Consider the following 6,344-nt stretch of genomic DNA (forward strand, 5'->3'; position numbering starts at 1 on the left):
ACGCCTGGCCATTTTTTGGTTGCAGCCATCATTGTTGTTTGGCGGGCCCGGGCTGGGGATTCGAACCCGCCACCTTAGGTGTATGTGGCTGGCGCCCTAGCCGCTTGAGCCACAGGCGCCGAGCCAATAGATATAATTATTGAGAATTTTCCATGTGCTGGAAACTTTCTATGAGATACTGAGGGAACAGAAATGAATGAAACATTTCCTAAACAAAGGGACTTATCATCTGGGTGGAGATACAAGACACTAGTGATAGATAAGCCATTAAGAGTTTTCTTCAAGGTGGAGAGCCAACTCAAGCCTTTAGGTGAGGACTGCATCAGAGATGGCCAGGAAGAGGAGATGGCACCTGCAGACTTTCTTTACAAGGAAACAAAGGAGGATAATGAGAAATGAGGGATTCTGAGCAAAGGTAACAGCCTGAACAAAGGCCCTGAGATTTAGAGGTATTTAATTGGTATTTAAGGAATTCAACAAATGAAAGATAAATTCCTTAGAATTTAATGCTGGGATATAGTAATTGATCAATATTTTCTGTGATCCTCTTTTGGGGGACACGGTGAGAACATTGTTGGTTTGTTAGAGTTAGTTACAATATGTTAGGATGAAGCATTAGAAAAAAACTATATATGGGTAGAAAAGGTATCAATAGGTGATAACTAATAACTAAATGGATAACATTTTATGTTCCCTGCTTTATAAATCTTGTTAGGGGCAAGGTTGCGATCCTTAGATAATTGCTTTCTGAGCTTTCCTGCTTCTGGTGACCTTAATTTCAACAATCTGATGAGCCCACACCATACTTAAATTTAAGGCTTAAAGACATGAGAGAGAAAGTAATGGGGAACCCGTTCTAGCATCTAGTGATCAAAAGTAGCTGTCATGGTTTCCTCATTGGTCTAAACTAATTCTTTTTTTTGTAGTTTTTGGCCAGGGCTGGGCTTGAACCTGTCACCTCTGATATATGGAGTTGGCACCTTACTCCTTTGAGCCACAGGCACCGCCCTAAACTAATTCTTCATTATATCTTTGTGCTTGTTCTGAAAGTTAAGCCTTTAAGCCTTGTTTCTTTAGCCTTCTCCAGACTTCTGTGAGATGCCCAGCATTCTTCCAGTGAACTGATATTCTAAATCAGCTGGGGCCTGGCACTCATATTCATTGAGTCCTTTGACTCAAGGGTCATCAAACTATAGCCAGTGGGACAAATATGACCCATTGCCTGTTTTGTAAACAAGATGTTGTTAGAACATAGCTGCACACATTTGTTTACATATTGTCTGTGGCTCCTTTTGTGTTACAAAGGGAGAATTGAGGCTTGGGGCCTATAGCTCAGCAGCTAGGGCACCAGCCACATACACCGGAGCTGGTAGGCTCAAACCCAGCCCAGGCCTGCCAAAACAACAATGACAACTACAACCAAAAAAAAAAAAAAAACATAGCTGGGCATCATGGCAGGCGCTTGTGGTCTCAGCTACTTAGGAGGCTGAAGCAAGAGAATCACTTAAGCCCAAGAGTTGGAGATTGCAGTGATCTGTGACACCATGGTACTCTACCCAGGGCAACATAGTGAGACTCTGTCTCAAAAGAAAAAAAAAAAAAAGGGAGAGTTGAGCTGTTGAGATAGATGAAATAGCCTGCAAAGCCTAAAATACTTGCTATCTGGGCTTTTGCTGAAAAAAGTTTTCCAACCCTGTTTTTACGAATAATAGTTTTTTTGTTTTTTTACCGAAACTGAAATGCTTCCTTCATGAGACAGTGGGTGTAAACTAGTTTGAGTCTCACCCTTCTCCTTTTGATTTTTGTTTTGGTTTCTGGGAGACTCAGAGCAAAATTTGGTCATGAATTGCAATAGCTGTCTTTATCAAGGGATGTTGGTAGTATTCTTTAATTTTCTTCTACTTTATTAACTGTATCCCATTGATTATTACCATTATCCTAAGGGGTGTGGGCATATGTGTGTATGTCTGTCTGTATGTATTTTATATTTGTAAGCAAAGTCATTTTCCCAGTAGATGGCTTGTAGCATTACTATGTTTTTTTTTTTTAAAGAGGGCTTACTGGGGAGAGTGATTGCCTGGCTTTTAGGGAACATAAAATTGTGACGCATACTCTCAGTCTTCCTTTCATTTCTACTCTGTATTATCTTAATTTGCTCAGATCATTTTCAATCTCATGCTAATAAATTACTTATGATAAGGGACCAGTGGCTTACAAGGAATTGATGATTCAGACTGGTGAGAAGCATCTTTGTCTTGATTCTCTAGTATGCTTCTTATTTGTATCATTTAAAAATATTTTCAGTGCTAAGTAGTAAAAAACCTCCTAGTGACTTAAGATGTAGTAATTAATTTTCTTCACTTAATGAGAAGGAGGGAGGTGGTTGTTGTTGGCTTGGCTTCAGATGCCAACAATACCATTTGGGACCTGGGCTCTTTCTGTTTTTTCACTCTGCCAGCTTTAGAGTGTGTGCTTTCAACTCTTGTGCTTATGACTTTATGGTTATAAAATAGCTATTGTAGCTCCAGAAAGAATGTTTGAGGAAGAGAGGGGTGAAAGGCAGAACCAACACTCTTCCTATTTTATAATTAAAGCAGCCATTTTCTCAGAATTCTTCCAAGCTTACTGCTAGAATTATGTCACATGGGCACACTTAACTTTAAGAGAGTCTGGGAAAACAAATGTTTAGGTGTCTAATTACTTTCCTGGAGAAAATTAGGGTTTATTTGGCAAGGATGAAGGGAAGAATGGCCATTGGTTAGGCATTTGAAAGTCATTTTACTTTAGTGACTTTTTAATGTGATTTTTAGAAGTGTATTTAAAGTCTATATCATTCCATAAAAATATGTGTTGCTGTCTGTTTTATTGAAGCTGCCTTATTCTTGGCTGGGGATATGTAGTAAATGAGGAGATACAGTGCCTTTCTAATCTAGAAGTGAAAATTAATGCTAACAAATACTTTTAGTAAATTGGAATAAATGTTTCAGCAGACTTCTCTGAGGGCTATAATTAGGAGTGACTAATTCTGTTCGAGGGATTCTAGGAAGCCTTCATAGAGGTAGTGACATTTGAGCTGAGTTCTAAGGAATAGGCAGAGGGGAAAATTATGGGAGAGTAGTTTGTTGCTGCAGCTTCCCTGCTGAAGGGTTGCTTGGGAACATTAATATAATACCTCAAAGATTCTTCCTTTCATTGTTGGACACTCCTGATTATTGTATTGTTCTTACAGAATTCTCCATTTCTCTCTCTCTCTCACTGTTTAATCGGTTGGGAGAGCACAAGGTGATTTGTATGACTCGATGAGAAGAGTGATCGCTTCTGGGCAATCACTTCTTTAGGCTGCTCTAAAACTGCACTAGAAATCCTTTCCTGGCCTTCAGATTTCTCTGAAGTGTTTTCCTGACTGGTCTTTCTAGCTCCATTCATTCGTTTATTCATTCCTTCATTTACCTATTACTTATCTATCACCTCCCATAAGCAAGGCATAGTTCTGAGGTCTGGAGACAAAGACAAAGTCTTTGGCCTTGTGGAACATATGCTCCATTGGAGGGAGTCAACCAAGAAGCTAACTGCTCATCTTTGCTTTGTTTGAGCTTCAATAAGTATGTTTTGACTTATGACTGGTTGCTTTGTGATGAACTGGCACTAAGTGGATTCTATTTTTTTTTTTCCTCATTTCTCTTTCCTTTGCTTGTGTCTTTACTTACAATATTTTTATAAGTTTTTATTGTTTATTTAATACTCCATCTCACTTCAGAGAGTGTCCTTCATAGGCAGCTGGCCCAGCAATCTAATTACTATAAGAAAAAAATAGCATATTAGATGTTTATTTTATTTTATTTTATTTTTTGAGACAGAGCCTCAAGCTGTCCCCCTGGGTAGAGTGCTATGGCTTCACTGCTCACAGCAACCTCCAACTCCTGGGCTCAAGCGAGTCTCCTGCCTCAGCCTCCCAAGTAGCTGGGACCACAGGCACCTGCCACAACGCCCGGCTATTTTTTGGTTGCAGCCATTATTGTTGTTTGGCAGGTCCGGGCTGGATTTGAACCCGCCACCTTAGGTGTATGTGGCTGGTGCCTTAGCCGCTTGAGCCACAGGCGCCAAGCCTAGATGTTTATTTTAAAACTAAATCATCATTGTCGACTGACTGTCTTATAAATTTAACTGGCGCTATCAGAAAATTGTAATTTTCATTCAGCAAATGAATTGTTCTTAAAATTATTTGTGATTGTACAATTAAATAAAAACAATTATTTTCAAATCCTTAGGCATTTGAATCACAGTAGAGCCACACTTGAGCCACAAGTGCCGAGCCAACAAAACCAAATTTTAAAATTATTATTGATCATAAGTTTTTATAATACAGTTAGTATGAGTTGCAAACTGATGTCTGGGGAAGACAGATTTGTGACCTAAAAGGGCCTGGTTAGGCCTAAGATGACTAAACAGATATAACATTGCTAGCCAGGACCCATGGCTTGTAAGAATAGTTTGTTAATTATTTACTTTGCAAACCAAAATACTATATAAATGAAAGAAGTTGCTATACTTAAAACAAGTTAACTGCTAACTTCAGCAAGGCATTTGAGATCTCTAGGATTTAATTTTTTTAAGTATACAGCCTTGTTTCTAAAGTCCATTCTACCTTATTTGATTCTGCTTTTCTTAGTTCTTCAGCTAATAATTTCTTCCTTCGTAATAAGCTATTAGCCTTCAATAATAAATAAAACTTCTGGCACCTTTCCAGAATGCCTCAATCTCATAAGTTTGTGTTTCATCAGAAGGAGCCAAACTTAGCCAGGTTGCCTATTACAGTATCCACTGTTGAGAAGAAGAGAGTATATGAGCCAATGAGTTAATCTGCTATTAACAGCTAGCGTTTGGTTTTTACAGAACTGAAATCTAAAATAGAAAATGTCTGAATTTGATCCTTCCTGTTGAAGATGTTAGTGGTTCTGCCTAATACTGTATATTTATTTATTTTTTTGTGTTTGTTTCTACATTCTTGAGATGTTCAACTAATTTTTTAATTGGTAAGTCATAACATGTTCATTTTATTATTTCTCTTCATATGTCTCTGTACATATTGATATAGAGATAAATATGTACCATAAATATTTGTATTTTATTTTACAAAATGAAATATTTCATAATTAAAAAGTAGTAAAAACAATAAAAATAGAACCACTTTTATTTTTTCTTTATTTTTTATTAAATCATAACTTTGTACATTGATGCATTTATGGGGTAATACTGTATATTAAAAATTTTTATTTTAAATTATGCGTACATAATAGTTTTGATACATGCATACCATGTGAATTAATCAAATGAGAGTAATTAGGGTATCTATCACCTCAGACACTTAACATATTTTTGCATTAGGAACATTCCAGTTTCCTTCTCTCAGTTATTTAATTTAATTAATTATATTTATTTTTTGCAGTTTTTGACTGGGGCTGGGTTTGAGCCTGCCACCTCCGGTATATGGGGCTGCTGCCCTACTCCTTTGAGCCACAGGCACTGCCCCTGTCAGCTATTTTAAAAGATACCCTAAATGATTATTGATTATGGTCACTTTGTTATGCTGTCAAATATTGTTCATTCTGCTTATCTAACTATAATTTTGTACCCATTAACCATCCCCACTTTATACCCTCCATCCTTGCTGCCTTTCCTGGCCTCTGGTAATCATCATTCTACTTTCATCTATATGAGATCAATTATTTTTAATATTTAGTTTCCACATATGAGTGAGAATATATAAAATTTGTCTTTTTGTGCTTAGCTTATTTCACTTAACATAATGCTTGCCAGTGCTATCTATGTTGTTTCAAATGGCAGGGTTTCATGTTTTTTTTTTTTTTGGTGGCTATATTATATTTCATTGTGTATGCATGTACCACAGTTTCTTTTTTCTGATGGAGACTTAGTTTGATAGTATATCTTGGCTACTGTGAATAGTGTTATACAATAAACATGGGAGTGCAGATATCTTTTTGGTATACTGCATTCCCCTCCTTTAGTAATAAACCAAGCAGTGGGATTGCTGGGTCATATGGTAGTTCTATTTTTAGTTTTTTGAAGAACCTCCAAACTGTTATCCATAGTGGTTGCACTAATTTATGTTCCTTCCAATAGTGTGTCACAGTTCCCCTTTCTCCCCATCCTTCTTGCCAGCATTCATTTTTGTCTATCTTTTTGATAAAAGCCATATTAACTGGGTGAGACGATACCTCACTGTAGTTTTGATTTGCATTTCTCTGACAACTAATGATGTTAAGCTTTTCTTAGATATACCTGTTGGCCATTTGTATGTTTTTATTTTTCATTTTTTTTTTTTT

The 6,344-nt window shown here is 37.0% G+C and overlaps 1 protein-coding gene across 1 annotated transcript in view; it reads left to right on the forward strand.

Annotated features, from left to right (window-relative positions):
• PAK1 (p21 (RAC1) activated kinase 1) overlaps positions 1 to 6,344 on the forward strand; it is a 182,530-nt gene that overhangs the window by 69,172 nt on the left and 107,014 nt on the right. The gene's annotated exons all lie outside the window — the stretch shown is intronic.

Source organism: Otolemur garnettii, unplaced genomic scaffold, assembly GCF_000181295.1.
Source record: "Otolemur garnettii isolate 467f Iridium unplaced genomic scaffold, OtoGar3 scaffold00001, whole genome shotgun sequence".
NCBI lineage: Eukaryota > Metazoa > Chordata > Mammalia > Primates > Galagidae > Otolemur > Otolemur garnettii.